At 37.3% G+C, this 22,315-nt stretch overlaps 1 long non-coding RNA gene across 1 annotated transcript; it reads left to right on the top strand.

Annotated features, from left to right (window-relative positions):
- Nucleotides 1-8,306: 8,306 nt before the first annotated feature.
- LOC125684898 (uncharacterized) lies at nucleotides 8,307-21,007 on the top strand. The gene is made up of 5 exons (XR_007373351.1): nucleotides 8,307-8,337; nucleotides 9,718-9,791; nucleotides 10,472-10,631; nucleotides 16,277-16,487; nucleotides 20,867-21,007. It is a non-coding gene; the product is annotated as an uncharacterized LOC125684898 (long non-coding RNA).
- The last annotated feature ends 1,308 nt before the right edge of the window (nucleotides 21,008-22,315 follow it).

The following is a 22,315-nucleotide window of genomic DNA, read 5'->3' as shown; positions in this document are numbered from 1 at the left end:
TGGAGCAGTCCATGCAAAGTTAATAGGGATAATCTGTGTCTCAATCTATCCAGCTCAGAACTATATTACTCTTGGACTACAGCTTACAATAGCAAAATTGTAATTAAAATGTGATAGCATGCAATTGTCAATGAATATTCATAGTTAAAATGCTAGATATTTTTTTCTTTCTAGTTTTAAACATTATATTTCCTTTTTCCATCCAAATGCTACTTTCAAAAGGTATCCCATATTTCATTACTGCTTTAGTTACATGATTCAGTTTTGGAGCCATAATTAAAGGTAGGTTTTCTCATTTTGAGGTTGCTCAAGCATAAATTAAGAAGACTGATGTATTTTCTCCTACAGATGTATCAAAAGGAGATGCACATTTGAAATAAATAGAGACCAAGATTCATTCTTACAGAATATAGGAAAATGGTACTATAGTTTGTATTTTGATAATAGTTTAATCTGCTTCTGTTAAAAGCTGGTTGAAAAGATGAGGCTTGGTTTTTTTTATGTCGTTAGCTGAGGTCATTTCTGCAACCTGTTGACAATGTTTTTTACCAGTATAGTCTGAAACAAATTGAGGTCAGTGTACATTTTCTCACAGCCTTGCTCACAGATTTCTTCCATGAACTGCAGAAGGTTTCAATTTACTGAAGCACTGGAGTAGGTAAGATCCAATCAAAGTAAAAGCAAAATCAATAAATGCTCACCTCAGTGGGCTAAATAGTAGTGACATCAGTCAGGGGAAAAACTGTTTGCAGATCCAAAATACAATTGTTCTGTACTGAGAAGAAAATGAAAATGAACCTATGTTATTGTATGACTTGTTTACTGATATGTATTTAAGATATTTGACAACTAGGATGGATTTTCTATGTTGGAGAGAAGTGTATTTATGTGTTCAAGCAAACACACAGAAATTATAAGAATCCATGGGTGCTAGCTTGAGGTCAGTCCAAATTCTGCTAATTTTAGTAGCATATTTCTGATTGCTTTATCACCTAACATTCAATGGCTTATGTAAGTATATCATACATTTTAAAACATTACGATCAATAAATAATGAATAAAATACGTAAACAGTTATGTGTTTAATTGGATATATGAGTCTAGTAAAAATAATTTTACATTCATAGAAATCAATTGTCTCTGTAAACAAAACTACAAATAATTGTGTATGGTTATTTGGAAAAAAAGAAGCAACAGCCTCACACTTATTCATTTTTTGTGACAGCATTACAGTTTACAGGATAAATGTTTTAAAAAGAATAAAACTGTCTTCTATAATTAACAGAATAGTGTTATGTGCATTCTTACACATAATTTTAATCTTGCTTTTAAGAAAAGTGATTTTATTTTTTAACTGAGTGTCAGTTAAACTTCATTTTACTCAGTGTAGCTCTGTTGTGTCAGCATTCATGCAAATTATTTTTCACCTCTCCAGCAATTATTATAAGTCAGCATTAACTGTGATTTGCCTTTCACAGCTCTATCAACTATGAAGTTATTTTAAAATAAAAAATAAAGAAAAGAGTTTGTGTCTTTATTATTAAAGAAGGAAAGAAGTATAATGTGATCATGCCTTGATGGAGTTTGCAATCTTGAAGAATGCAGGCCAGGCAAAAAGCAGAGCTAGGACCCTGAGCTTTAGCAGAGCAAACTTCTGGCTGCTCAGGGAACTGTTGAGTGGGATCCCCTGGGAAACTGTCCTTAAAGGCATGGGCACAGAACAAAGCTGGCAGCTCTTTAAGGACACTCTTCTGAGAGTGCAACAGCTCTACATCCCCCAGTAGGCAAAGTCAAGCAGTGGAGGAAGATGTTCTCTGTGGCTGTGCAAGGACCTGCAGCTTAAACTGAGAGAAAAGAGGGAAAAATACAGAAAGTGGAAGGGTTGTGTAGCCTGGGAGGAATGCAATGCATGTAGATATATGACTAGGAAAGCCAAGGTGCAGATGGAGCTGAACCTGATGAGGGACATGAAAGATAACAAGAAGGGGTTCTACAGGTACATAGGCAGGAAGAGACAGGTCAAGGGAAATGCTCCCCCTCTGATGAAAAGTAACAGGGGCTGGCTTCCTCAGAAAGCTGAAGTACTCAATGAGTGCTTTGCCGCAGTCTTCACAGGTGGTCAAGCTTCCCATGTCTTCCAGGATTGTGAGCCTCTAGGTGAGGGTTTGGGGAATTGTTTCTGTCCCACTCTAATGGTGGAACAAGTCCAACTCCTCTTCATGACATTGAATATGTTTAAGTCAGTGGGGCCGGATGATATCCATCCTAGGGTTCAGAACGAGCTAGATACAGAAAACCTGACAAGAGCTGGCTTTTGTTTATTTGTGTGTGTCTGTGTATCATAGAATCATAGAACAGGCTGGGTTGAAAAAGACCAAAATGATCATCTAGTTTCAACCTCCCTGCTATATGCAGTATTGCCAACCATTAGACGAGGCTGCCCAGAGCCATATCCAGCCTTTCCTTGAATGCCTCCAGGGATGGGACATCCACAACCTCCTTGGGCAACCTGTTCCAGTGTGTCACCACCCTCTGTGTGAAAAACTTCCTCCTATTATCTAACCTAAACCGCCCCATCTCAGTTCAAAACCATTCCCCTTTGTCCTATCAGTATCCACCCTCATAAACTGCCTTCCTGTTTTTATGCTCCCTTTAAGTACTGGAAGGCCACAATGAGGTCTCTCCGCACCCTTCTCTTCTCCAAGCTAAAGAAGTCCAGTTCCCTCAACTTTTCTTCATAGAAGAGGTGCTCCACCCCTCTGATCATTTTAAATGGCTCTCCTCTGGACCCATTACAAGAGCTCCATGTGCTTCCTGTACTGGAGGCACTAGGCCTGGACGCAGTACTCAAGGGATGGCCATCAGGGCAAGGGAGATGATTATTTCTCTCTACTCTGCCATGGTGAGGCTCCATCTGGAATAGTGCATCGAGGCCTGAGGTCCCCAGTACAGGAAGGATGAGAAGCTACCGGAGCAGGTCCAGAGAAGAGCCACAAAGATGAACTTGTTTGCAGACAAGTGTTCCACTTGGGTTCTGTATCACGTGTTCTCCACATAATTGGAAAAAACCCGCAGACCCTGGAGAGAATAGAGACAGAAGTAAGGCTGTAGTGAGTTTGGAGAGAAAAAATGCACTTTGAAGTGAGGAATGCCCTGCTGACACTACCTATCAAATCCACTACTGGCATTTTCCTTCTCCTTCTCCTACTCAGTGTTTTGTCTGTCTCTAAACGGTCAGTAAGTAATACTGAACTTGCAAAGGGAATTTCTGCTTGCCGCTTACTAGGGTTATCTAAGTGGATGCCTCTGTGTGTGCGTGTGTGTGTGTGTGTGTGTGTGTGTTTGCAAAACAAAACTTGTAACTCTCTATGCTGCCTTGAATGTGTGCTTGTTTGCCCCTGGTCCTGAGACATCCTGCCTCTTGGACCCAAACATATCTTTAAGGAATGGTCTGATAGCAATAGAACCAGGGCAAATAATCTGTTCCAGTCCAAGTCATTCTATATTCTATGAACTATGTGTGATTATTATTATTTTTTTTCACATGATAAATAGATTATCCTCTTTCATCTAAAGGGCAAATTTGGCATGAATCTTACCTGAAACAAATACCATGGCTTGCTTAAAATGCTTTTTACTGTGTCTGCTCAGAAAAATCAGGGAGCAAAGTGGTTGCTGTCAGACTTCATATATAGTAATGTTCTGACTTTCTTGGGAGTTTCTGAGCATTTGGATTAGAGGAATCAAGGCTTAAAGATCTATGGAAATCTAACATCTACCTACTCTGGGTCAGGCTGGATCAGGGTTCATCAAGCTCAATGTACTCATTCTAAAATAGTTCAGTAGTAGCTAATAAGGTAAAAAATACTATGAGGGAAAGCATGTGATAGTATTTCCCTGCATTCTCTCCTATCTGAAATATTTCTAATTCATCTTGTAAAGATATATACAGTGTGGATGAAAGAAATCTGTGTTTTGATATAGCACAACCAAAATATGAACATCTCCTGAGAAAATGCTATTCAACCTGTGTATGGCTAAACATAATTTAAAATTTTCCATATCTCTATAAAACTAAATTATTAACTATTAAACTAAATAAATATTTCTCATCTCCTCTAAAAGCACCAAAAATGTAATTTTGGAAACATCTTGGAGAATATTATCACACTGACATCACATTGATGACACTAACGTATTAATTCATGAAAATTTACAATGTAACTAAAATAACAATTTTATATTATTTTTTCTTGATATCCAGATTGTTGCCGTTCGAGCCCGTCTCGAATTTCCCGGGAGACCGCAGCTTGACCAATTACCGATGCGACACCAATATGACGAGCAGCAAATGGCGTTTATTACCCGTATACACTACCTTATATAGCCTAATTACTTCGTCTACGCCCCCAAGGGGGCACATCACACATCAATCATTAGAGCAGGGAGGGAGCTTAACACATCAGACCCCGCGGGGGGGTCTCGCAGTTGCTGACAACATCTCCCCCTCTCCATGCTCAAGAAAGCATATTACAACTCGAGAGGACCCTAACCACGTACACCCCGAAATCCCCGCATTGCGCCTATACATGCCATTGTCCTCTCGGTTAAGCCTTGCCCCGTTACAACCCGATTCGCAAAATATCCTATCCTAATAACCCTATAACTTATATAACACTATATAACTTATAACCCTATATACTTATAACCTTATAACCTTATAACTTATAACTTATATACTTATAACCTTATAACTTAATGACAACCTATTATCTTAACAATCCTAAAATCTTAATATCTTATATAAGTTCTACCTTAACGTTACAACCGTCTATCAGCCTTAAGATAAGTCTTACAAAAAACGATGCAGTGTATCTCTATTCAATGCTAAATCAAGCTGGGACACTTGCTTTAGCAAGCGCCATGTCCTTATATATAATATAACTATAAGAACCAAGCATAATAGTATCAGACCTAATATAACAACTACTGGATGTAGTACAGAGTTAAGTATTCCCGTAGCTGTGGGAGACCAACCGAAAAGAACCTCCCACCAGTGATGTTCTCCAGCTTTCATTACTCTTTCCAAGATGCGATGTATCTTTTTCACGTCATGATGAACAGTAATCAAGGTCTTTTGTCCGTTGTCTTTGATGCGTTCTAATAGTCGATGCAGATCGTCATGTTGTAGAAGCTCCTTTACCAAAGCGAGATTCATTCCAATCAGCGCTGGACGCAAATCTTTGATCAGGGTGTAATTGGACTGCAAAAGCTGATATGAAGTAACAGGAACTGTATAGTTGAAATCACATCCTAAAATATTGATAAAATTGCAAACACAAAGATTTGAGTGATTGGCAGTATCAACAATCATATCCCCTATTTGTATGGAGTCGCAATGAGTTCTGACGCAAGCACATCCTTTTCCAATATATACAAGCATTGATTTGAACATCCTACCAGGCTGGACCTCAAAGTGGCAGATATTTTGTTCAGTGTCAAAACAGATATCTTGGGTCTCAAACGTATTACTTTCACAAATAAATCCTTGTTGTTCTCGCATGGCACATGAACTAACGTCCACAGTTTGCCATTTCTCATTCTTTTGAAGAGCCCATATCCGATGTTCAATTGGATACAGAGTAATCTCACCATGATTTAATCCTAGAGCTACGATTGGATAGATCGTGTATACTGAAGCATTACTTATCATCAAAACAAAAGCCATGGCATAATTGGTGACAGGATCATAAGTGAAGTTAACTAAATGCCACCATGATTGAAATTTTCTTTCAAACCTATTTGCATTGTCCCAAATTACTTTTCTAATTTCAGTGGGTATAGTGCCATCCTCAACTTCTCTCACGATTGTCGCTGCTATAAACTGCATCCACATCTGGGCCTGAATGCAACTGAGGGCTAAAGAAGTATTACCTTGGACTGCTGAAAGCGCATCCATAATCAGCAGATGATCTTTCCTATCTATCTTTTCCCATTGTGGTAACACATCTGATAAAAGCCATTGGCTTGTTCCTAAACCTGATAGAGACGACTGTAGAGGATGTTGCAATTCACGTATATTACTTGTAATGGCATTCAATTTACTCATGAGTATTTCAGTGTCTATACTGTTTAAGACTCCTAAACCTGTTCCCAGAATACCAGAAACATCTCTTTTTGCTCTTCTAGGTGTATCAAGTGCCTGTCGATGAAGCCATGCCGACCATCCGGCATATGACATGCCTAAAAATAATGCACAATCTGGTTTAATAGTTGACACATTAGTTTGCAATAATAGCATCACTCGTTTAAGGGACCACGTTGGATTAAAGATCACCTGACGCTGACCTGTGTTCTTTATGGCGTACGGCCCGATTTGATGAATTTGTGGGGAGATAACACTCTCCAGTCTCCTAGTGGGAGTTGTATATGGGACATCAGTTGTTTGTTGACTAAGGAGATCCACCTTGAATTTAAAAGATCGACCTAAGGTGTCTTGTGTCCAAAGGCATGTTATCATTACAGGTTGGGTCAAGATGAAATTATACTGGCAATTTCCCTGTTCAATAACACAGGATTTACGATCCCTTACGCCGGATATAACATCTGTTTTCGAAATTTGAGTGGCTTTGCTTTATGTCTGCCCACGGATGCACAGGTTCCGCAACCTTAGCCACTTCTCGCAGGGCTTGGAGGGCTGCCGTTGTAACGGCTGCCAGCTCTCCTGGTCTGAGCATTGCTGCTCAGACATACCAGACATACCATGAAAATAATATTCATAAACTACTTCTACATTTATATATTATAATAAAATTATGCTATGTTTCGTAATGAATTTAGCATATTTAGCATATTCAGCAACTCAAGAGATTTGAGACTTTTTAAATATTTAGCATTGATCATAAAATTGCACAGAAAGGATACTGAAATGTATTATGAAAGATCACTTGATTCTCTTTTATCAAAGATGGTATATAACTTGACTATTATAATCAGAGATAAATACATATTCAATTCTTTAAAAATCTATGATCTATGACCTATTTGCTATTATCTTCCTGTTATTTACTGCCTTTATTACGAAGATTTTTCCTCAACATTTAACATAAATTTTTCTCCAGCAAAATAAGGACATCTAGTTATTGCCCTTCTCATTGTAGTTTCTGTAGTCTGCCAAATAAAATCAAACAAGTGTCTTTGATCTTTCCTCCTAAGATGTATTTCAGTTATTGTTGTAATTGCTATCATTTGTTATATTCTTTTTGGACTACAACTTTCATTCAAAACTGAAATTTAGGATAGAAAAAAATATAATCTGCATTTAAAGCACCTGGTTTCCTAAATGATGTTTTCATTTTTCATAAGAATCAACCTATGTTAATATATGGATCACTGTCATTCTCTAAATCTTTCGAGCTGTGGTGTTAATCATTTACTCGTTTAGCACAGTACTACTGTCAAGTGATGTTACCTTTATCTTGTGAAATTCAAAAAACAATTCTGTAATGTGTTTGCAAACTCTTTCAACTCGATTTCATTAAATTTGTTATCAACAATTTTTAAAATATTCTCTAAATTCTGCCAGCTAGCAGAAATGAAAGTATTGAACAAAACTGCATTCAGACCAGAAAACCTACATATTAACCAATCAAAATACTTACATAATTTCATTCAGCATTATTTTCAATCAGTATTGTAGATGTCTCCGAGGTAACTGTCTTTTCTCTGCTTGGATTTTGAGAATGTTGTATTATCCACTGTAAGAGCTTTTTTAAAATCAATGCCATTGTTTCATTGTAATCTGCTAAACTAGTTATTCTATCAAAGAAGAATACTTGATGATCATGTCCTAATTTGTTAATGAGACATGAACATTTTAAAATAGCACACTAAAAATCAATGATTAATATAAAAGACATTGCAGGTAGAAACCAATTTATTCATAACAATTCTTCCTTCTGCCTTTGTCTTGTCAGTGCCACTTAAATATTGATAGCAGCAGTATGCAGACTTAATTTTTCAGTCACAGAACAGTCAGCTACATCATTGAAACACTTTCATAATATAAAATTCTACTACTTTTTTTTCTTTTTTTCCTTTTGTCTTTTTTTTTTAATATTGTATAGGAACTGCTGAATCACAGCCTGAACCTCTGATTGATCACCTGACGTGAGCAATGAGTCAGCCACAGCAGCACAGGTGAAGGCAATTCACCTGTGCTGCCGGAAGGGGTGGAGCCTGGCTCCACCTCTCCTAGACCCATTTAAGAGCTGACTACCGGGGGAAAGGATCACTTTTGGAGATCCCTCTTCTGGAGCTTTGCAGTGAGACTGGAATGTGAATAAGTATTCTATCTTTTCTCTTCTTGTTATTATAATCTGTTTCCCCAAGTTCTCTTATTTCATGATTGTGACATCTTTGTATTCATTGTTTATACAAATATTTATATATGTACACACTTGCAAAATTCAGAATGATTTATGCTAAAAAAATCTTTTGGAGAGCTAATGAAACCTTAATCATGAAATATGAACTTGTAAAGATTCATTCAATATCATAATTATTATTTTCTTGTCACTCAATGAATAAAAAACGTAGTAATTTATGTTTGTTTACTCAAAGTCATTTTGAATTCTAACACACTTGGTAGTGTCCAGTCAGTACTAGTGCCTTTGTAACTTAACTCGCAGACTTTCATTCAGTTGCTAGAAACAACATCAGAAAGTAAAACAGGTTAGTGTTTACACTTTTTCAAGAGGGAAGATTTTGCTAGCTTAAATGTTTTTGCAGTTATAAACCTTTCAGTGTCTTCCATTATCTTTGCTGTTATTGTTTTTAAGACTGTGCAGCAAGTATGTCATGACAAGCACACTTAAGGTTATAGTCTTGAACACTGTCGTTTATAGAGTTTCTGTTCAGTGAGGAGGTTTGCATCTGAGAAGCGAAAATGGTAAATTTGAGAAGTTTTTTTTTGTGGAACATTGCAAAATGAACATAAAACTAGCCAAAAGGCATGTTTGGAAAGATTCAGTGTTTGTTTCTTTTTTTTTTTTGGAATGCTACTTAACACAACTTGTATTTTACCACTGCACAATCCATCAAGCAAAAGTAATTTGCTCTTGGATTTTTAATAGATCTATGAAAGAACCCCCCCAAAAAAACAATAGAAATAAATAAATAAAAAGTTTTTGTATTAGAATTAAACTATCATCTGTGTTCGCAGTTTTATTAGAACTTTATTTTCCAGACATTTATGATATAAATTAATGACAGGGTAAAACCTTGAAGCAGTGGCACTTTTTTTTTTTTCTTTTTGTGTGTGTAATTAAAATCAATCAGTTAATTTCTGGTTGATTAATGCCTTTTTTTTCTGTAATATTTCAAACAATAGCAAATTAAATACTTGTCTTATTTCAGTCAGGCAAGTTCTAAAATATTATAAAATGTACCGTTTTACTGGCGAATGGGTCTGTTGTGTGACAGCTCGAGTACCTTGCTACAGCTGTGAGCTTCAGCCTTGCTCTGGAGTGGCTTTGAAACTGAATTTAACAGACCTGTTTTGGGGCAAGAAAAAAGGAGGGAAAAGAATAAAAAGGTACTAAATGTATTGCCTATACGTTCCTACATAGATAATTCTTTCATGCTGATAGCTTTATATTTTAGTTTGTGACAACCTTGACAAGCCAGGGACTGCCTCCTGAACTCTGTCTTCTCTAGGACTTGAACCTATCATTAAATAAGAGTTCCTGATAGAACCGCAAATCCCATGCGACAATGGACCTCTCTTCAAGGTAACTTTTTTTAACTGATTTAAATTTACTTCTGGCTGACGTATGTGTTACTTAAGCTTATCTACCAAGAACTTCTCTCCAGGGAGAAAATCACTTCAGGTTAATTCTGTCACTTATTTTTCAAGATAGATTCAAAGACTGTCCCAGAAAGTCACATTATTGCATTGCTTGGAATTAGCAATTTAAAATAGTTCTACAGGTAGTAGTATTTTCCCTAATCCACGTAGGTAATCCATCCTTTCGTCACTGAAATGTATTATTTTCAGAGCAAGGTAGTCACACTGTATCAGATTAGCTCCTAAAATGCCTACCAAAAAGATAGTTAGGAGATGGCAGAAACAGAGCAGGTATATATAAAATTTCTTCCTAGTATTTTGTTAGCCTTCAATTAATTGCACGTTGATGTTGTTTTTTTCATTATGCATGAACTCCAAATTGATTTATTCTCCATGACTTAAACTATCTGCATCTTAGAAACTGCAAATTCTATCTATGTATAATTTCCCATAATGAGAAGTTGTACAAATCTGTTATCAGTTATAGTATGAAGAGTCTTTATTGTGCATTTTTTTCCACAAGATTTTGATTATTAAGATTTACTATATTTTTAGGACAATGGGGGGAGTAGGGGCACAGCCTTAATAAAAAAGCCTTCCACCTTTTTATTCTTTCCTTAAAAGAGAAAGTACACAAGCAACTTTCTTCATGATACATGCTTCTGTGCAGAACACTTCTCTTCAAGACTGAAGTCCACTTAGTAGTTCTTATCACACAAGTCATCACAGAGGAAGTTGTACAATTTTTAAGATCTTCATTAGCCTTCTTTAAACTATCTTCCAGGTATGCTTTTTACTTTTCAATAAAGGCCAGAATTATTCATTCTTTTCAAATGAAAGTAAATGAAAGTTTCACGCAGTGGCATAAAGATATTCTTACTATTATTCCATATTTTCTAATATATTTGTGTTGTTGTTGTACCAACATTTTCCTTTTTAAAAATTCAAAAGCATATTTTCCTCCTAAGTGTTAATGAAAAGTTGGAATCCATTGTTTTATATAGGAAATTCAAATTATTTTCTTCATGTGCATCTCATAACTCTTACCTACATGTAATGTCATCTAGAATTTATTACCCAGTCACAAGGTTCCTAGCAGTGTCTACTTGGGTGACTGCACATTCAACATGAGTCATTGGTTTTGATAGATAATGAGTAGAAAAGGTAGAAGCCAACATGTCTACTGGAGTCTGAAAAAGTAATCTGAAAAAATATAGGAAAGAAATAAGCCTTAAACTTCAGCACAAAAGTGCTGAAGTTGGCACAATTTTTTTTGCACTTCTTTTTAGGTATTCAACTTACATTAGATGCAGTTACCATTCCTACAGCGCCACAACTGTATTCTCTGTTCTAGAGATGATGCCTAGGCATGAAATTAAATATAGTTCCTGTAAAATTGTGTCTGGAAGAAACTGTACTCCTTGCAGCCAAATCACAGAATTGTAGGGGCTGGAAAGGACCTCTGCAGATCACCTAGTTCAAACCCCTGTTGAACCAAGTTCACCAGAGCATTTTATACTGAAAAGCATCCAGACAGGTTTTGAATATCTCCAGAGAAAAGACTCCACAACTTCTCTGTGTTGCCTGTTTTGATGCTCTGTCACCTTCAAAGTAAAGAAGCTTTTTTTTTCTCCTGGGATGCTTACCATCTGGCCCAAGTACATATTCAGCCTCATGTGGGGTATTGGACTTGGTCTTTTCTTACAATAGGAGTGATTTTTCTCCCCAGACCCCTGCTTAGGATTTCAGGGAGGTGGGAGGCCTGACTGGTAATGAAGACTGAGACAACTCATTAAGTACCTCAGCCTTCCACATGTTTGAGGAAATCAGCTCTTACACTTTTTTTTTTCTCCTCAGTCTGACCAACAGGTCTTTGCTCACCCATTCCGGTTTCCTGCCTCATCTGTCTAATTTTTTATTCTGGAAGATGGTGAGCTCTTATGCTCTCAGAAAGGCATATTTGAAATGCTTCCAACTTTGTTCTGTTCCTTTGTCCATAAAGACAGTTTCCCAGGGGTCTCATCCAAGAATCACTTATACCCAAAGTTTGCTCTCTCAAAGTTCAGGGTACTGACTCCATTTTATAAATCAGTCTCTGAGCATTATAAGGTAATTTCTGATATTCTGATTCTGATGTTCTATATTTCTTGTGGAATTTGTATTGACAGCAAGTTAGGCCTATCTCTTCCTGATGTTTCTCTAATATGGCATACGCTAAAGGTGTAGTAATACTTTTCAGGATTTAAGTCCTCTGACACTGAAATTAGGGAATAATTTTGTTTTTCTGTTTAATAATCCTGTTTCCTTGACTAAACTATCATTCTTTTGAGGAAAGGCTGAGCAAACTTGGTCTGTTCAGCCTTGAGAAAAGAATACTGAGATCTTTTTAATGTTTATAAATACCTTAAGTGTGGGAGGCAAAGGGATATGGCCAATCTCTTTTCAGCGGATGAGGACTGGACAAGGGGAAACAGCCATAAACTTGAGCATAGGACGTTCCACACAAATATGCAAAAGAAGTTCTTTATGGTGAGGGTGACAGAGCACTGGGACAGGCTGTCCAAGTAGCTTGTGGATTCTCCTTCTCTGGAGACATTAAAGACCCTCCTGGATGCCCACTTGTGCAGTCTGCTGTAGGGACCCTGCTTTGGCAGGGGGGTTGGACTTAATGATCTCTGGAGGTCCCTTCCAGCTCCTACAATTCTGTGATTCTGCAATTACTGAAGCTTGTCACAGGGACCACATACTCATCTTAATGGGTCATTGTTTACAGAATCATAGAATTGCTCAGGTTGGAAAAGACCTTAAAGATCGAGTGCAACAGCAACCTAACCAAACTACCCTAAACTAACAACCCTCTGCTAAATCATGTTCCTGAGCACCACATCCGAATGGTTCTTAAACACATTCAGGAAATGTGACTCAACCATCTATCTGGGCAGCCTATTGCAGTGCTTAATGACCCTTTCTGTAAAGAAGTGTTTGCTGATATCCAACCTAAACTTAGCCTGGTGCAACTTCAGGCCATTTACCCTCATCCTGTCAGCTGTCACAAGTGAGAAGAGACCAATCCCACTCTTGCTGTAAGCACCTTTCAGGTTTTGGAAAAGAGCAAACAAATCTCCCCTCAGCCTCCTCTTCCCCAGACTAAACAGCCCTAGATCCTTCAGTCACTCCTTGTTGGGCATGTTTTCACAAGCCTTGTTGCCCTTCTTCGGACCTGTTCCAGCACCTCAATGTCCTTTCTGGTTTGAGGTGCCCAAAACTGAAAGCAACACTCAAAGTGAGGCCTCACCAATGCAGAGTACAGGGGCAGGATTACTTTCCTAGTCCTGCTCGCCACACCATTCCTGATACAAGCCAGGATGCCAATGACTTTCTTGGCCAACTGGGCACACAGCTGGCTCATGTTCAGCTGACTATCCATTAGTACACCAAGGTCCCTTTCCATCAGGTAGCTTTCCAGATGGAAAGGGACCTTAATGTACTGATGGACAGTTGGCTGAATAAGAGCCAGAAGTGCCCAGGTAGCCAATATCTCCTACAGTGAACTATAAAGCTCAAAAAGTTGGGACACAAACATTACACAGGAATTAAGGTTGAAGCTTTTCAGAACCTACTGAATTTACATTTTGATCAATATGAGGAATTTCTAACTGAATGTCTCCTCTAACCCTAACCCTATTTCTCAGAGGCTAGGCAGACTACCTCTGCTATACTCACCACATTTTAAGAAGTGCCTAAAAAAAAACCCCAAAAACAGGTCAGGAAACTTCTTTTTTCCACCTTTTAATTATCATGCTGGAACACATATGGGAAACAGTAGTAAACAATAAGAATTCAATAACGGAAGCCAGATTAACCATGCTTGCATTCTTCATTCTTCAGGAGACAAAAAGGACAGATCAGAAATATATCTTCCTTCAAAGCTTCTTGTAGCCAGAGTGTTTAATTAAGGCCTTACATAAGGATAAAGAAATATAAACAGATAAGTAATAGCTACATAAGCAAAATGACATAAAAAGGTTTTTCAGCTTGTAGGAAAGATCTAGAGGTTAAACTCTCATGGTGTCAATGGTTTACGGGCTGGTTTGGCCCGGTTCTATGATAAGCAGGTTGGCCATGAGCCAGCAGTGTGCCCTTGTGGCCAAGAGGGCCAATGGCATCCTGGGATGCATTAAAAAGAGCGTGGCCAGCAGGTCGAGGGAGGTGATCCTCCCCCTCTACTCTGCCCTGGTAAGGCCTCATCTGGAGTACTGCGTCCAGTTCTGGGCTCCCCAGTACAAAAAAGACAGGGATCTCTTGGAAAGAGTCCAGCGGAGGGCCACAAAGATGGTGAAGGGCCTGGAGCATCTCTCCTATGAAGAAAGGCTGAGTGAACTGGGTCTGTTCAGCCTTGAGAAAAGAAGACTGAGAAGGGACCTGATCCAGGTCTACAAATATCTAAGGTGTGGGGGGCAGAATGGCAAGGCCGGACTCTTTTCAGTGATGAGTGGAGACAAGACAAGGGGAAACGGCCGGAAACTGCAGCATAGGAAGTTCTGCACAAATGTGCGCAAGAACTTCTTTACGGTGAGGGTGACGGAGCACTGGAACAGGCTGCCCAGGGAGGTGGTGGAGTCTCCTTCTCTGGAGATGTTCAAGACCTGCCTGGATGCCTACCTGTGCGACCTGCTGTAGGGAACCTGCTTTGGCAGTGGGGTTGGACTCGATGATCTTTGGAGGCCCCTTCCAACCCCCACAATTCTGTGATTCTGTGATTCTGTGAGTGGGGTGGAGGGATCCACGGATCCACGCCTCCAGAAAAAAAGCAAACAGGGGACCCCAAAATAATTAAAACAGCGGCAACAAGCTGAGGAGAAACAAACTAATTTACTAAATATAGTATCGGAATGCAAGATAACACACTATAATACAATATAATCAGAATTGAAGCTAATAAATCAAATATAATGAGAGAATGTCCAAAAGGTGGATAGGCCTCATCACAATGCTGAGGTGAGATGCACAGTCCAGTTGAGCAGCGGGGAGACGGGAGCAGCGCCCACGACGAAGGGCAGGCGAGAAAGAGCACATCAGGTGACCTTGCCAGGAGTTAAATTTCCTCTCCCTGACCACAAAGTCTCCTGGGGAATGTAGTTCTTTTCTCTTCTGGGCAGGTACTCAGGACTCGAGCATTAACAGTTAAAGTCCCAGTGCCCCACATGATGTTATGATGTGGAATACTGAAAACCAAAAATCACAAAACCATGGATTAATTTAAAGTGAAAAATCTCATAATTGCGATTGTTCTGAAATTGTCTTCAACACAGCAGTGAGAAGGATTGTCGTCCTGAGATCAGTTGATGCTATCAAACTTTTAGGGTAGAGCTGATCTCCAGTGTGTGTTAGATCAGCTGGAAACTGTTCTGTCTTATGCTACATACCTGACATTCCTAAAGGTACTGGATAGGATTAGCAAGAGCATAGTGCACTCTAACTAAACCCTTTTCTGCTCATTTTTTCATTGTTTACTAGTATGGGTGTGACTACAGTCACCTACTCTAATTTGGGATATGACCAGGTAATTTCAATAGTTTAGCACACATAATTTTGAAACATGTAACTATCTGTGTTATACCAAATGCATGAGCTGAATGAATCCAAAATGATTATTCAATATGTGACCACAATAACAAAAATCTGTTGTAGAAAAGTGTTTTCAGTCACATAGAATTACAGAATCTGAGGGGTTGAAAGGAGCCTCGGGAGATCATTTTGTCCAACCTCCCAGCTAAACAAGGTTCCTAGAGTCTGTTACACAGGAAAGTGTCCAGACAGGTTCTGAGTATCTCCAGAGAATGAGTCTCCTCTGGGGAGCCTGGTCCAATGCTCAGGAACACTCAAGGAAGTTTTTCCTCATGTTTATGTGGAACTTTTCTATTTTTTATTCCAAACTTTTCAGTTCGTGCATGTTCACAATCACCCCTTACTCATGTCATCTTTTTTTGATGATACACAAAATTATTGTCAGGGGTGAAGTACAGGAAGAGTAAAGTTTCATCAGCCTCTGATGAATACTTTGACACCTCACTGATAATTGCAGTCACTACCATCAAGCCCATGTATTATTTTTACAAAAACAATGTCAAATATCCCATTAGTTTTATGTTTTGGTTCCTCTCTTTTATTTTTTGTGTGTTTTTGTTTTGTGGTTTTTTTTTTTTTTGTTTTTTGTTTTTTTTTTTTGTTTAATGTTTTAAGATTTTTTTTTTTTTTTACTTTTTTATTAACAATATTGTATATTTTGCTAGGGCTGCTCAGACAATAATGCCTCTTGCTTTATTATGTTGGCCTATAACATCAGATGTGGATACTGGTGCTATGGCGGTAGCTGAACCTTGCTACCAATATTGTTACTTTCTTTTTTTTTTTTTTCCTGTGTGGCAGATGTCAGCAGAGGGGCACTATGACCAAATGGCAGCTGACGTGGAAGTGCACATGAACCAGAGTTATGCCACTGAATTCCTCCATGAAGAAAAAATTGCACCAACTTCACCAAACATTCATCAGTGCTTGTTGAATGTTTATGGAGATCAAACAGTGAATGTGAGTGACGTGTGGAAAATCAAACCCTATAGCCTGTAAGGATACAGAGAAGGTATGTTTTATTGGCAATTGTGCAAAAGCCCTGGTGCAAGGGGGATAATTCCTCCAAGCTTGCACACCATCTAGAAAAATCGTGCTACAGATATAGGCCAAACTAATAAATAGTTTCCTGGAATTCGGATAGATATTCATTTTACCCCAAAGCATGCAGACCCTCCCCTATTGCATGTGTGTAGTGGGTCATGGATTGAAGAATTTGTTGTCTTTTTTGTGAAGGCTTCTGACCTTCCTTGCCATAACTCCTGACAGAGAAGGGGGGCATCCCCCAAACTAGTTATGTCTTACTCTATGGACATCTAATCACTTCCCTGCCAGATGTCTCAAACCTTATCAGCATGGCCTTCATCGCCCTCACTATCCCAGACCCTGTGCTGCTATCCCCCTTTCTCTAATGAGCTCCACATTCCTGCTTCTATAAACTATTCCTAACTATCCCCTTTTATTCCCCCCCCCCCCCCCCCCTCTATTCTCAGTTACTGTGAAACCTTCTTTTTGCCTTTTACTTTTTCTTATGGGGTCCCTTTTCCACCTTTCAGTGAGCACAGTGAGGTAGCTGGTTCAGAAAAGTCTGAAAACACATTCAGGGGGTAAGATGAGAAGAAAACTAGTAGCTTAAAACAAACTCAATTATTTCAAATTGATAATTACACTTAATCTGTTGCAATCAAGGTGGAAATAGAGGAACTCAGAAGAGGTATGAACTATGTACTTATCCTTGCACTCTGCTGTTAATCTCTCAAATCTGCTAAGGACTCTGGTAAAACAAATAGTATTTCCCACTTGATATTTACAACAGTCCTTACATTAAGATGATAAGGATGGTCTACTTAGATTTCAGCTGCACGGGAATGCATGCAATGTACTTATTCATGCTATAGCAAAGTTAGTAGATTTTCTTTTCCATCAAAGGAATATTATTTTCAAATATTAAAAACAGGTACAAAAGCAAGACTACTTTTTCTTATGAACTGTGTAAGACACCTGTAGTGTGTTGGGTTACTTTTTTTTTTTTTTTTTCTAAAATTTTTAGTCCTAGTAGTGACTTTAGAGCATGGTAGTATTTTTACTGCATGAAACTAAATGTGTGAGTTAATATCCTGAGGCACAAGATGAGAAAATGCAGAATTTTTTTGAAAGATAGGAGTCTGCAGGGGTAGTACTGGAAGACAATGTGAAATAGAAAAAAAAAAAAAAATGCAGTGCAATTTCTTCTTTACTGATTTTGAGAGTAGCCCAAAGAGTAAATCATACTAGATATTGTCCTAGAAGGAGCTAAACAGAGTAGCGCAAAACAGAATCAAGAAGTAAACTAATGAATTAATAGTGCATAGCTCAGTTTTTACAGTATGCCTCATGGACTCATTTCCTGGCTATCTCTACATTAGAAATAATCTGAAGTGACAAAGGGAAAAACAGAAAATACTATATAAACAATAGAAGGACAAAAAAATGCAAAAAATATCTAATCTAAATGAGAATGATATAGTCCTCAGTGTGATGAAAACCAGAATGTGGTGTAGAAGAAAGTGTGACAAAGAGAAGACTAGACTGGAATTGGAAGACATACTGTAGCTTAAAGCATGTCAGTGTATTAACGATATTGTATCTGATGTAAATGGGAAAAATACTTCACATGGAACAGTTGGTTGAAACAGCAGAGGCAGCAGGATAGGGGATGGGTGCTAGATTACTAGTTGGAGTGGGAGTAAGGATTCCATTTAAACAAGAGACACTGGCTTCAGCAGAAAAGTTCCTGAGACCAAATTATCATGGAAATCAGTATATCCACTTTGTGGCACAAGAATAAGTTCATTTCCTTTGCTCCAATCTTTACTTGAGTCACCTCAAGTCAAACCTGTTTCCTGAATGACTAAATGCTCATATTGATCCTTTCCCTTTGGCTCCACTTTCTTCCCTTTCCCTCTTTCATATAATCTCTAAGAAAATTAATATCTAGTGTTAAACACTGATGAATTAAACACACACAATTAATTTGATGCAATTTAAATGAGACAGCAAGCTACATTTAAGTTATCAGTTTCCTAATTAAAGTTTTAAATCATGATGATTCTTCTGTCCTTTATTAATGCTAAAATTGTAATAATGAGTGATCAGAGTTTTCAGAATTAGAAAATTAAGGAGATTTCACTTTGAAGAGAATGAATTTATTAACGCTTGAGAGTCTGATCCAACATTCAAAGGCAGAAGAATTAATCTATGTCTAGGTAAATCACTAGAAAATGCAGACAGATTTTGGAAAGTTGACTGTTGGATCGATGGAAAAATTATTTTCATATATGCAAGCAATTTTGGTTTATTGCTTTTAAGTATTTCTCACATGAATATAAGATCAAAGTGTATATGGATAAGGTATTCACATTCCTGAGTGATCTTTGTTTTTCAGATTTTTTTGCAGAAAAAAACCTTTTAAAAATTCAGACTTCCTTTACACATTTGAAAAAAAAAAAAAAAAAAAATTGATTTTCTGTTCAAAAAAATGAAAAAACTGCATTATAAAATAGAGCAAATATAAAATATGAATGTTTTGCTGCCTCTGTCAAAGTATCCATTTCTGAATGCCTTACACTTTAACATTGCAGACAAAATATAATGCTTTTCTTATTTTTAATTCAAGTGTAAACTTGAGTTATATCTTTCCTTAATAATTAAAAAGTAAGAAAAGTTTTCATAACTGATTGTGAAGTTAAAGATTTTTGTGCCTTTCATGTTTTAATCTATCAATCAGTGACATAAAATTAAATGCAAGACAAGAGATTTCTTATAAAATACTGGCAAAATTATTATTATTTTTTTTAATGAGAAATCATAGATACATGTAAATAAATATGCTTTGATTTCAAATGAAATATATTAGTCTTGCAAAAATAATAAAAAAGCTAGATAGTAGTAGAAAACTAAGCATCATCTAGATTCAGTTAAGGATAACAAAATATAGTACGAGAATGTTAATAGATCAGATTCTTCTGGTAAAATATAGAAATAATTTATCTATAAATTAGACCTCTCTGATCATTCAAAAATATTGGCCATAGGATACACTATGTATAAATTGAGTAAAGAAATGAACATCCAGTGAATAAATCATGGTAATATTACTCAGAATAGTATGCTGAATAGTATCAGAGTTAAAATACAAATATATTTCTAATATACACAGATGTCTCTGATATTTCTAGTGTTTTGTGAGTGTCCTTAACTGAAGTGGACCAACAGCTCAAGCAAGAGCAGTAGGCACGTATCAGAGAGTAATACTTACATCTCAGTATCAGTAGTGTTTGAAGAAAATCTCACAGGTGATTTCTGAAGCTGATTAGCTTCATTAGCTTGTTTACGGTACTAGTTGACTGAGAAAAGAACATTGTGAAGTTCCCCTATTTTATTTCATTGCAACATCCAGCCATATTGGCCTAGCTGTCCTGCTCCTATTTATAGGAGGGAGAGGATATTCTTTATATGTATATGTATACCTTACGTGAGATTAAAAAACAACAATTCAGATCAACTCAGTCAAGAGTAGGAAACATCTAAATCAACCAAAGCAGATTGATATGGCCTCATGAAGGTAAATTAAAACATACAATTACATATATGTGTGTGTGTGTATGTACCTGTGAATGTATGTATTTGTGAATGTGTATGCAAAGAATATATAATATCCTATTATATTTTTTTTAGTATATAAGAATTTTTTCTTGGTCTAAAGAGAATGTAGCTTAGAAAGTGACTGTATGGACAGATTATTCCTTAAGAGGATTTCTGATGTGAGCAAACCACTTAACAGAAATACAAGATTTGACTGACAAAAGCATAGTGTCATAGAATCAAGATTGGAAAAGACCTCCAAGATCATCTAGCTCAACCTTCCACCTACCACCAACATTACACCACAAAACCATGTCCCTTAGTACCATGTCTAAACATTTCTTCGACACCTTCAGAGACAGTGGCTCAACCACCTCCCTGGGCAACACATTCCATCACCTGACCACTCTTTTGAAGAAGAATTTTTTTCTAACATCCCACCTCAACCTCCCCTGGTGCAACTGGAGGCCATTTCCTCTAGTCCTATCCCTGGTTACGTGAGAGAAGAGGCTGAGCCTCACCTCAGATAGTTGTAGAGTATCTTTATTTTTAGATAGATGCTGGCACATAGTCTTATAGCTATTTAGAATTCATCTTTTCAAAGCTTTTACTGTGTCTGGATCTCAAACAATTACATAAAAGACCTTCACAAATATTTGTTATCATATAATGCTTTTCTGTAAGCAAGTTTATTCATGAGAGAAAAAAAAAAAAAAGGAGAATTAGATATTTAATTAATTCCATTAATTATCTTTTGTCTTCCTTCAGACTTACACTGTGAAATTTGTTCCTCCGGTTAACTGATCTTCTACTCAACAACTCTCCCAGACATCCTTACCATAAAGTTATGCTCCATATTGCACCTTAAGAGACAAGGCAGTAGCCCTGTAAGTCTTCATTTGAATTCCAATTCTAATCCCAGACTGAATTTAAAATAAATAAATAAATTGCTAAATGAGATAGACCATTCGGCGGTGTTATACATTTTCTGAATCTCATTCTAGGTAATTGACACCAGTATAAAGTTCGTGATTGTATTTAATAGACATAGTAACAAGAGGAAATAAATGATCAAAATATGATGCTTTGAAACAAACACAGTATCTTGAGAATTAATTCTTTAAAAGAATGCAGTCATTAAGTTCAGTGGAAAATGGTGTAGTGTAGTTCAAAAGATGTCACAGTTTTGTTTGTTTACATCTTCCTACACTAATCTTCTGTTTTGAAAATGCAATTTTTCTCTTATATTCTGGGCCTTCTTTTCAGAGATATTTTTCAACTCTTTCCACCACCCTTCTGCCCTCCCCCACAAGAGTTGTTGTACGAGATTTATCTTAAGAAAGAGGACATTCATGTTCCATGTACCTATACAGATTAATCAGTTAGGGTGACAGTTCTACTGGAAATCAATACAGAGAAAACAAGAAAAAAAAAATCAAAAATTGTCAAGTAAGTAGTTTGTGAGGGCAGAAACTTCAGAAAATAATAGCCAAATATATGTGTTCCTGCCTATATGAGTGAATGACAGCATGATCAATTTCAGGTACATCTTATATACTGTTTTTTTTTACTAGTCAGTAATTTTCTCCCATTCTGTCCTCTACATGTTCTTATACTTTCAGTCAAATAATGATAAGCAAGAATCACAGGTAGAATTATGAATTAGGAACCTGTGCTGCCCTTTCAGCTCCTGATAGTAGAATCACAGAATCATAGAGTGGCTTGGGTTGAAAAGGACCACAAAGATCATCTAGTTTCAACCCCTCTGCTATGTGCAGGTTTGCCAACCAGCTCCAGGAATGGGGTATCCACAACCTCCTTGGGCAACCTGTTCCAGTGTGTCACCACCCTCTGGGTGAAAAACTTCCTCCTAAACCTCCCCTGTCTCAGTTTAAAACCATTCCCCCTTGTCCTATCACTACCCACCCTATAAATAATGCATTTCTTTGATTTTTTTGAACAGACAATCAAAATAGTTTCTTTTTTTTTTTTCAAATGTGTAAAGGGCTTTATTTAAAAAAATATATATGTATCTGTTGATGTTTTCTTGAATTTTCAGTAAAAGAATTGAAGTGTTCTTCTTATCCAGTGACTAGTACATTTAACTTCCAGTGTAATGAAAGACTCTTGGCTCCCCTATATTTTCACTCTGCCCTTCAGCCTTTCCAGAAGAGAGTAACTCTGATAAATAAATAAATAAATAAATTTCTTCACAAG

Source organism: Lagopus muta, chromosome 1 (genome assembly GCF_023343835.1).
Source record: "Lagopus muta isolate bLagMut1 chromosome 1, bLagMut1 primary, whole genome shotgun sequence".
In the NCBI taxonomy this organism is placed as follows: domain Eukaryota; kingdom Metazoa; phylum Chordata; class Aves; order Galliformes; family Phasianidae; genus Lagopus; species Lagopus muta.
The sequence above is the reverse complement of the archived record's forward strand: the minus strand, read 5'-3'. Positions and strand labels throughout refer to the sequence as shown.